Source organism: Nematolebias whitei, chromosome 3 (genome assembly GCF_014905685.2).
Source record: "Nematolebias whitei isolate Nwh7 chromosome 3, NemWhi1, whole genome shotgun sequence".
NCBI classification, from domain to species: Eukaryota; Metazoa; Chordata; class Actinopteri; order Cyprinodontiformes; family Rivulidae; genus Nematolebias; species Nematolebias whitei.
In genome coordinates this window covers 55088427-55100101 of record NC_056500.1, presented here as the reverse complement: position 1 = coordinate 55100101, position 11675 = coordinate 55088427, and the positions used below count along the sequence as shown (strand labels likewise).

Sequence of the window (11675 nt, the reverse complement as noted above, 5' to 3'; positions counted from 1 at the left end):
AGAGTGCAGACAGACATGGGGAACTTGGAATAAAATAAAGGCCGACTATTCATTTCAAAAAACAAAAAGGCTGTCATGGCAGCAAAACTTCCAGAAATCCCAGAATTAAGGAGACATAGGAAGGCGAGCATGCCGGCTGTGGAAAGCACAAGACACGGACAAGGAGGAAACACAAAAACTTAAAGAACTTAAAGGGACACTAACAATACATAATGACAAACACCTGGGGTGATTGGGAGCAGGTGAAGCAGGAACTGACACATGAAGGACAAAACACTGAGGAAGGCAGGAAGCACAAGAATCTAAACACAGACCAGACGCCTGACACAGATTCTCACAGTTTTGCTCATTTTACACAATAAAACTGCCCCACTGACTTTACACTGGATGGGTCCAACCATCTTTAATGGTTTTAAATGGTTTTAAATGAAACCACAGATTTTCAGTTGAATTGAATGGCTTTGACTGAACCATTCCAGGACATTTAACTGGTTCTCCTTAAACCACTGAGGTGTGGTTTCAACAGTGTGTTCAGGGTCATTGTCTTCCTACTCTATGGGCTCAAACAGGTTTCTATTAGGACTGTTTGTGCAGTTTGGTCCAGAGCCCTATAAAGACAGAGTTGTGACGCTCCCATAGACTTCTATAGAAATAATGGAACATGGAAGTCACGTGGGTCATGCAGCTTCAGTTCCAAACAGCAGCGGTTCCAGCATCGAATGTACTTCATTCTCCGTGTTTCTAAAGTGTTTTCTCCGGTAAGTTGATGAAAATACTTTTTTTTTTTTGCCATTGTGAAGCGTTAGTTGACTGTTCTGTACCACAATTTATCAACATTAATACTTCATGTCGCCAGTTTTAGTTAATGAAACGTGTTAACTTGCTAGTTGTATTTTAACTGCAGCTAACTCTGCCATCATGACGGGTTTAAAGAGCTCTATTTCTAATTCAGCATTTTAAAATATCCATTACAGCTTACATTTTTAAAGTTGATATTTTTTATTTTTATGGTAATTCCAGTTACAGAACTATCTCAACTAGAAAATATTTAGTCTTTTTTTCTGCGAGATTGACGTGGTTAATTTAGTTAAAGTTATAGATCATTTGTCAAAGACTGCAGCATAAATTGTGACATTATCATTAAAGAAAAACGTGATTGTGGAGATGAGTCAATGTTTTTCATGTTTTCCAGGTAAACCAGAGGAGAATGACTTCATGAACTGAATGTTGCATTCAAAGTATCACAAAGATACAAGATCTCATTTTCTGTCTTCTATTAATCAACAACAGCTGAATCAAGATGTTTGAATAAAATTACTTTAACACCATAACCTTCACAAAGTTGGTATTTACTGCAGGACTGTTGATTTACATTAGTTTATATTATTAGTTTAGTGTTTGGTAATCATGGGTCAAGTTGAGATGAGACTCTTTCAAGACAGAACAAGAAATAAGAATTATTACAAGAATATATCAGCATCAATAAACTGTAGGACAGTAACAAAAAAAAAAAAAACATTATTTAACTATCACTATCATTCCTCGACATACTTCAAGAGTGTTTATGGATCTCACCGGAGGACACTGGCTGATTATTCCATCTTTATCAGAACTCTTACAGTGCCCTCGAGAGCATCTATGAACATTGCTCACCGCTCTCGTCCCCCCCCCCCCCCTGCAGAATGTCTACATCACTATGTGCTTGTTTGTGCTAGGTGTTTTTTAATATCGGTTTTTTCTTCTCAGGCAGGAAAAAAATGTCTGATAGGAATTTTTTCGCCTCCAGTTCCTACATGTGTCCAGTTTCACTACTTCTTGTCTGTCTAAACAGGTCTCACTTGTAAATGAGTCTTCTAGGCTCAATGTGACTTATCTGTCTAAATAAATGTTGAATGAAAGAGTTCTGGTGGTTGACCCTCTCTGAACAGATTTGCAACGGTGATATTTTTCCATCCATCCATTTTCTTTACCCGCTTATTCCATTTTGGGTCACGGGGGTCGCTGGTGCCCATGTCCAGCAATCACTGTGTGAGGGGCGGGGTACACCCTGGACAGGTCTCCAGTCCATCACAGGGACACATAGAGACAAACGAGACAAACAACCATTCACTCTCTCACTCACACCTAGGGACAATTTAGAGTTACCAATCAGCCTAACATGCATGTTTTTGGTCTGTGGGAGGAAACCGGAGTACCTGGAGAAAACCCACGCATGCACGGAGAGAACATGCAAACTCCACCCAGAAAGGCCCCCAGGTGGGATTTGAACCAGGAACCTGCTCGCTGAGAGGCAGCAGTTCTACCAGTTGCGCCACAGTGCTGCCCTGATATTTTAATTTTATTTCCAAACAATAAACATTTTTGTTGCTCCAAGAGATGTCTAAAGGATTTGGGAAATTGTTTTAAACCCCAAACCGGATCTGTACTTTACACAACTTAGTCTCTGACCTGTGTGGAGTTTTTTCAGGAGTTTTCTTGCTAGGTTATAGGTTTTAAAAGGTAGTAATGTGATGTAATGATGATGATAAACAGATGTATATAGCCTGAAACTATTTGACACGGGTTGTTCACAAGTGGATATTTTTCAAATAAATTTTGTGGCTTCTAAATACATAGTTGGGACTTCAACGCAAAGTCTAGCAATGAATATATATGTATGCCAGGCAGGGGCGGACTGAGACTGGGAAAATAATTAACCCCTTCAGGAAATTTTGATTAAAGTAGATGCCATGTACTGTATTCTGCTGTATTTTAACATATTTTTAAACATCTATGTTTAATTAGTTTATTAAAACATTAGTAAACACTTGATTCAATAACTATTTTAAAGATCATGGTACAACAAAAAGTAACTTATGCAACAAGAAGTTGCAACATATATCTACATATAAAACACACAAAACAAAGCACAACTAGCTTCAAGCATTAACCTTTAATTTAATTATTAATGAAATTATGACAAAAAATGGAGGACGTCCTTGCAGACTTGGTAAGTATCTATCTATCTATCTACAGTCAAACGTGAACTTCCAGTTTATCACTGTTATATTCAGCTGATCATGAGGTCGACCCCAAGACTTTATCCCTTTTATATTTTTCTAAACTTTGTTTAGTTTTGGAAATGTAATAAACTGTATTCCACCCTCTAAATGCTCAGGATAATGCTATATGAATTACATGTTCTCCACTACACTAACAACATTTAAACATTTTTTCTGATGATTGTTCACAAACTCCCTCTGATGGCTGTGTTCGAAATGCATAGCCTCTTCAATGTTTTCGTAGGAAAAGGGGGTGGAGCTCCTGCAAGTAAGGGCGGTTGCACTTTGGGACAAATTAAGATTGTTGATTGGTCAGTTGCTGACAAGCCTCATGCAAAATAAAATAAATAAAAATCCATCCATTCAACCATTCTCTTCCACTTATCCGGGGTCGGGTCGCGGGGGTAGCAGCCTAAGTAGGGAGGTCCAGACTTCCCTCTCCCCAGCCACTTGGGCCAGCACCTCCATGGGAATCCCAAGACGTTCCCAGGCCAGCCGAGAAACATAGTCCCTCCAGCGTGTCCTGGGTCTTTCTCTGGGTCTTCTCCCAGTGGGACGTACCCGGAACACCTCACCAAGGAGGCGTCCAGGAGGCATCCTAAACAGATGCCCGAGCCACCTCAACTGGCTCCTCTCGATGTGGAGAAGCAGCGGCTCTACTCTGAGTCTCTCCCGGATGACTGAGCTTGTCACCCTGTCTCTAAGGGAGAGTCCAGACACCCTGAGGAGAAAACTCATTTCGGCCGCTTGTATCCGAGATCTCGTTCTTTCGGTCACAACCCAAAGCTCATGACCATAGATGAGGGTAGGAACGTAGATCAATCGGTAAATTGAGAGCTTCACCTTTTGACTCAGCTCTCTCTTCTCCACGACAGACCGGTACAGCGCCCGCTTCACTGCAGATGCTGCACCTATCTGCCTATCAATCTCACGCTCCATTTTTCCCTAATTCGTGAACAAGACCCTGAGATACTTAAACTCCACCACTTGGGGCAAGACCTCCTCCAAGACCCGGAGAGGTCTCTCTACCCTTTTCCGGCTCAAGACCATGGCCTCAGATTTGGAGGAACTGATCTTCATCCTGGCCGCGTCACACTCGGCTGCAAACCGCTCCAGCGAAAGCTGTAGATCACGATCTGATGAAGCCAATAGGACCACATCATCTGCAGACAACAGAGAAGCGATCCTAAGACTTTTTAGAATTGATTAAAAATTTTTATTGTTTGTTTTAAAATCCCTGAATGGTCTTGCGCCATCATATCTATCTGAGCTTCTTACCCTCTACATCCCTTCTTGCAATCTCAGATTCTTAAATCTGTTCTTACTTTCCACTCCAAGAGCTCGACTGGTGACAGAAGGAGGGAGAGCTTTTATGGTCAGGGCTCCTAATTTGTGGAATGCTCCTCCTTTAAATATTAGACAGGCCTCTTCATTGTCTTCTTTTAAATCATTAGTTAAAACTTACTTGTTTAATAAGACTTTTAATATTTGAATTTCTTTCTTTTTTATGTTGTTATTTTAATTGATTTAGTATACTTTTGTGTTTCTGATGTAATTTATGATGTTTTAATTGATTAATGTGAAGCACTTTGTAACATTTGTTTGAAAAGTGCTATACAAATAAAGTATTATTATTATTATTATAAATGCAACAAATAGAATCCAAAACCCAAACCCTAACTCATTGGTCGGCTGGACTAAATTTACCCAGGGGTCCACCAGTTGAATGGCCCTGATGTATACACCTCTTTTCAGTTTTATATATTGTAGAATTATTTGAAACTTCCCTATACAAGCGGTGCAAGGGTTTGGTATGCATTGCCGCTAGGAAGTTAGACCCTTTCAGGGTGGGAGTTGGACTCTGACATGGAATCATAATCAGAATAAGCTTTATTATCATTGTACCGAGATACAACGAGTATATGTCTGTACAGTCGTCCGAAAGATGGGCGGAGTGCACGTAGCTGCTGCTGTGATAGCACAGCCTTCTTATCCTTTTCAGAAAACATTTTTCAGATAGAAAATAGGATAAAGCCACGAGGAGAGGATAGTTGTATTACAAAAAATTATATACGTTTCTTCACACCTTGTCCTAACAGGACATGATTTAAGACATCAAAAAAAAAACTCTGCCATCACGCTCATTTATGAACACGTTACAAATGCATTTGACGGCTGCATGTTGTCACAGATTCTGTTCATAACTTCTATGAACTGAATTTCTCGGTGTGGACAGGGGGTGGAGGGAGTCTGGTTCGGTGGCCTCAGGATTTCTTCTCTGCTATTTGCCAATGATGTGGTCCTGTTGGCGTCATCGTGCCGTGATCTTCAGCTCTCACTGGAGCAGTTTGAATCCAAGTGTGAACATGGGATGAGAAGCAGCACCTTCAAATCTGAGGCCAGACTCTGGAGAAACTCATCTGATAAGGTGCTCCATGGGCACCTCCCTAGGGAGGTGCTTTGGGCATGTCCAACTGGGAGGAGACCCCGGGGAAGACCCAGGTCACGTTGGAGAGACTACATTTCTCGCTTAGCCTGGGAATGCCTTGGGGTCCTCCCAGAAGAGTTTGAAGAGGTGGCTGTGAAAAGAGATGTCTGGATCTCCCTGCTCCAGCTGCTGCCCCCTCGAACAGACTTTGGAACAAGCGGAAGATAATGGATGGATGGATATAAAACACGTGTATTCCCCAACTTCACTCTAATAATATTTTGTGACACAATAATATTTTGTATAGCGCTAATGCATATATTCAAATTGAAATGCATTTAAATTCCAGGTTGAAAGAGAAACAAAAAAACAAAAACAGAATACCAAGGGCGTGAATACTTTTGCAATTCACAGTAGTTCAGGATTTGTTCTGGTCATTCTAATAACAGCAGCTAAAATCTTATTGAAATTCACAATGTACTAGAAGAATTTTGGTAATCACACAGAATCTCTGTGCCAGACAGTAAAGTAGCGGCAGTAGCTTTTATTTTTAGATATGCAAATGCTGGTTTCTGACCTTGAATTAGCCACTGTCATTGAATTTAGATGGCAGTAAGTTGCAGGCTACAGTACAACGCCTCATAACAATGCTTTCTTCAACAAGCTAATGAAAGCTTCTTACATCACAGCCCTCTGTACATCCGGAGAAACCCCTTCCAGGCTTCCTGTCGAAAGATACCATGCTGCCTCTACTGATGCTGCGATGTGGCCAGACCGAGATGCATTCAGAAAATGCATGAAAGCAGCACTCTAATGATGAGGGAAAAATGTGTCAGCCTTATGTTTATATCTATGCAGTGACAAAACGAGATGAAAATCAAACCTCATTCCTCTGTGGCTTGTCAGGGTTTTTCCCACTGAGATGATAAATCCCCAGGTTGTACATCCCATCATCACTCCCATTTAAAGCAGCCTGTTCAAAGAATTTCACTGCAGACTTGTGGTCCTTTAGCACAAACCCATGGTACCAGCCTAAACCATTCAGGGCATTAATTGAACCCTAAAGCAGGGAAATAGACAATTGTATTCAGAGTGAATTTCTACGAAATAAACACAGCCCTCGATTGCTTCTCGCTCACCATCGCTGCTGCTTTTTTCAGAAGCTGAAACCCTTGAGTATAGTTCCTTTTCACTCCCTGGCCCTGAAGGAATTAACATCAATCAGCAAATTGATTTGTGCCAAAACAGAGAGAACACACAAAACATGCATACAAAAATTCCAGTGTTCAATTCAAGTGTAAAACAAGGTCTGTGTAATTTTGCACAACCTTCATTAGTAGAATGGAGTAGTCGTACATTGCCGAGGGATCCTTCATTTGCATGGCACTTCGCTCAAACCACTTCAGTGCGCTGGCTATGTCTTTAGAGACTCCATTTTGTCCCCAGTAAAGCATCGTTCCCAAGCGTCTCTAAAATTAATAGAGTTTTTAATAGTCTGTTCTGGACAGTGACGTCACCACTGACCACCAAAGAAAAATTTAACAAAAGCAAAGGGGCTACTTTTCTCTCTGTGTTTTTGGTAATCTTCCACAGACAACCACACACAACTCATCTGAATAATAAATCCTATGAACTGTCACATCAGCTTTGTGTATCACTCATACCTGAGACTCCAGGTCTCCTCTTTCTGCTTGGAATTTCAAATACTGAAAAACATCACTCGTCTCGTGTGTCAGACTGTCTAAATCCTCCTTGTTGCTTAGATAGATGTATTCAGGGGTGTATTGCTGCAGAAAAAACAAACAGTCAATTTCACGATAAATTTCTTTTCAGCAAATGTTTGTTTGTTACTGACAGGACTGTCCCTGTGAACACTTCACACTTTTACCAATGATACAACTCTCTTTTCAAAAACTAAATTATTATTCATTAGTTAAATCTAATATTCAATAATTTGAATCAAGTCTAATGGATCATTCATTCATCCCTTTACCCACTTTTTTCTTTTCACGTCGTACCATACCATACCATACCATACCATTTTATTTATAAAGCACTTAAAACAGCGACAATGCCAACTAAAGTGCTGTACAGACTGAACAACAGGTAACACAAAGCAATATACAAAATGAAGTAAATCAAAAATATAGCTGTAAAAATGATGCAGATAATAAATATGACAACTAACCAGTGTGGAGCGTAGAGGTTCAAAACACAGATCATCTGGTGTTGAAAGCTACTGAATAGTAGTGAGTTTTTAAATGGGATTTGAAAACCGAGAGGGAGGGGGCCTGTCTGACAAGCAGAGGTAACTCATTCCAAAGTCTTGGTCCTGCTACAGAGAAGACCCTGTCACCTCTGCGCTTAAGACGAGTTCCTGGAACTGTGAGGAGCAACTGGTCCGCTGACCTCAGGGAATGTGGTGGGACATACGGCTGTAGCAAATCAGCGAGATGGTGGGGGTGGTGGGTGGGGGGGGGGACTGTGCAGCGATTTGTAGACATACAGGAGTATTTTGAACTGGATTCGAAGGTGAACCGGTAACCAGTGCAGTGAGGCCAAAACTGGTGTAATGTGCTCTCTTTTGCCTGTACTGGTTAAAAATCAGACTGCTGCATTCTGGACCAGTTGTAGTCGTGCAATGGAGGTCTGACTGATACCAAACAGGAGTGAATTGCAGTAATCAAGCCTAGATGTAATGAATGCATGTATTACTGTCTCCAGGTTCTTTTTGAATAATATGGGCTTCAGTTTAGACAGCCGCCTAAGTTGGAAGAAACATGATTTAACAATCATGGTTTTTTTTTTGGTTTTTTTATGTTTTTTTTTTAAAAAAAACAACATTTTGTTTATTTGGAATTTTGAACTAATGTCTGGTTTTGTGAAAAAATATATATATAATTTTTACAGTATAAATTAGTATATTATCCTAGTATCTCAAAAAATATGCTTCACTATCTCATTATCTTTACTAAATGGGTTTTCATATTTTATTGGATCTGTTTGGATTGTTGGGCGGCACAGAGTTGCTGCTTCTCAAATCCTGTTGCCAGTTCAAATCCTGGCAGGGATCTTTCTGGGTGGAGTTTGCATGTTCTCTCTGTGCATGCATGGGTTTTCTCCAGGTACTCCAGTTTCCTCCCACAGACCAAAAACATGCATGCTAGTCTGATTGGTAACTCTAAATTGTCCCTAGGTGTGAGTGAGAGTGAGTGAATGGTTGTTTGTTTCATTTGTCTCTATGTGACCATCACAGTGACCCCAATGACCTGAAAAGGAAGAAGCGGGTAAAGATGATGGATGGATGGATGGGTTATTTTGTTTTGTTCCTGGTTTGACTTTGATTGTATGCAGTTTGACTATTTTTGTTTTCATTGAATTGTGCAGAAATAAAATACATTTTATGTAACTTATTCAGACATATCTACTTTTTATATATAAAGTGCCCCTCTCTTGGCTGCCATTTTAGCGTGGTGGAGGGGTTTAAGTGTCCCAGTGATCCTAGGAGCTATGCTGTCAGGGGCTTTATGCCCCTAGTAGGGTCACCCAAGAAAGAACGGTCTAAGGTGAGGGACCAGACAAAGTGCAGCCCAAAGACCCCTTATGATGAGTACAATCAATGGAAACAATGTTCCGTCACTCAGACGTGGGTCACCGTGGTCCCACTCTGGAGCAGGGCCTGAAGGTGGGGCACGCTGGCAAGCGCCTGGTGGCTGAGCTTTTACCCATGGAGCCCGGCTGGGCACAGCCCGAAGAGGAAACGTGGGTCCCCCATCCCATGAGCTCGCCACCTGTTGGAGGGGCCAAAGGGGTCTAGTGCAATGTGGGATGGGTGGTGGCCGAGAGCGGAGAACTTGGTGGTCTCATCCTCGGATACAGAAGCTGGCTATTGGGACATGGAATGTCACCTGTCTTGTGGGGAAGGAGCCTGAGCTGGTGTGTGAGGTTGAGAGGTTCTAGTTAGAAATAGTCTGACTCACCTCAACGCATGGCTTTGGCACTGGAACCAGTTTCCTTGAGAGGGGTTGGACACTCTTCCACTCTGGAGTTGCTCCTGGTGAGAGGCGCCGAGCAGGAGTGGGCATACTTGTTTTCCCCCATCTTGGTGCCTGTATGTTGGGGTTCAACCCATGGAACGAGAGGGTAGCCTCCCTCCACCTACGTGTGGGGGGACGGGTTCTAACTGTTGTTTGTGCTTATGTGACAAACAGCAGTTCAGATTACTCACCCTTTTTGGGGTCCTTGAAGGGGGTACTGGAGAGTGCACCTCCTGGGGACTCCCTTGTTTTGCTGGGGGACTTCAACTCTCACGTGGGCAATGACAGTGAGACCTGGAGGGGTGTGTTTGGGAGGTACAGCCCCCCTGATCTGAACCCGAGTGGTGTTCTGTTATTGGACTTCTCTGCTCATCATGAATTGTCCATAAGAAACACCATGTTCAAGCATAAATGTGTCAATATATGCTCTTGGTACCAGGACACCCTAGGAAACAGTTTAATGATCACATTTGTTGTCATCTCATCTGATCTGTGTGCACTTGTCTTGGACACTTTGGTGAAGAGAGGGGCGGAGCTGTCCACTGACCACTACCTGGTGGTGAGTTGGCTTCGATGGTGGGGGAGTATGCTGGTCAGATCTAGCAGACCCAAACGTATTGTGAGGATCTGCTGGGAATGTCTGGCAGTCTCTTGTGAGATGGAGCTCTAACTCCCACCTCCGGTAGAACTTTGAACATGTTCCGGGGGAGGTGGGGGACATTGAGTCCGAGTGGTCCATGTTCCGTGCCTCTATTGTCGAGGTGGCTTACGGAACTGTGGCTACAAGGTTGTCATGCCTGTAGAAGTGGTAACTCTTGAACCCGGTGGTGGACACTGGAAGTGAGGGATTCTGTTAGGCTGAAGAAGGAGTCCTATCTGGACTTTTTGGCCTGTGAGACCCTGGAAGCAGATGATGGGTACTGGCAGTCCACGCGGAATGTGGCTCGGGTGGTCGCTGAGGCTAGAACTCAGGCATGGGAGGAGTTTGGAGAGGCCGTGGAGGCCGGCCTTCCATACGGCTCCTAGGCGATTCTGGGCTACCATCCGGCGTCTCGCGAGGGAAAAAGGTACACCACCAACTGTCAGGGTTTGGTGGACAGGAACGAACCCAGTAGTGCAGACAGGACTCAACTCGGCAGATTACAAAACCAAACACTTTAATGATGACTAACAAAGTAACAAAATAATAAGCTGACGAGGCAGCAACACTTACAAAAATAGAAGACTCAGGAGGGATACTCAAACGGGACTCAGGAAGCTCAGGAATACTCAGGAGACACAGGAGAACACTGAAGACCCAAACGAATACAACGCGACCAAGAACAAGACAGAACAGACAGCTTTTATACCAGGACAAAACAAGACGTGATTACAAACAGCTGTGACGAGACAAGGGTGACACCAATTAAACTGAAGAGAACACACAAGGGAAACACAGACACAAACAGAACCAGTAAATGGTACCATCCTTACAGTACCCCCCCCTCAAGGACGCCTCCAGGCGTCCCCCAGAAAACCCCCCTCCCGAAGGACTTGGGCGGGTGGAGGGCAGCACTGCAAGGGTGGAGGGCCAGAGGAAACACCAGGACCAGAGAAAAGACACGAGGGACCAGAGAAAATACACGAGAGATCACAAAGAACGAGACACGAGGAGCCAAGGAGAAAAAGGACACGAGGAACCAGAAAAGGGACACGAGGAACCAGAAAAGGGACATGAGGAGCCACAGAGAGCGAGGACATGAGGAACCAGAAAACGAGGACATGAGGAGCAAAAAGGACACGAGAAGAAAAACAAGACACGAGGAGCCAAGGACACGAGGAGCAAAAGGGCACGAGGAGCCAAGGAGAAAAACAAGACACGAGGAGCCAGAGAACACAAAACACGAGGAGCCAGAGGAAAAACAAAAACACTAGGAGCCAGAGAAAAAACAAAAACACTAGGAGCCAGAGAAAAACAAAAACACTAGGAGCCAGAGAAAAACAAAAACACTAGGAGCCAGAGAAAAACAAAAAGACACGAGGGATCACAAGGAATATGGATGGTCAAGGGACCGTCCCTAAAGTCATTGTTCAGGGGGGGCGGCCGGGAGGCCGTCCAACACGGGACCATCGTTCAGGGGGACGGCCGGGAGGCCGTCCAACACGGGACCATCGTTCAGGGGGGCGGCC

At 43.2% G+C, this 11675-nt stretch overlaps 1 long non-coding RNA gene across 1 annotated transcript in view; it reads left to right on the top strand.

Annotated features, from left to right (window-relative positions):
- The first annotated feature begins 6460 nt into the window (after positions 1-6460).
- The window catches only part of LOC119408202, a 16435-nt gene continuing 11220 nt past the window's right edge, over positions 6461-11675 (top strand). The window contains exon 1 of the long non-coding RNA XR_005186720.1: positions 6461-6472. This is a non-coding gene — a long non-coding RNA (uncharacterized LOC119408202). The remainder of the gene's footprint in view (positions 6473-11675) is intronic.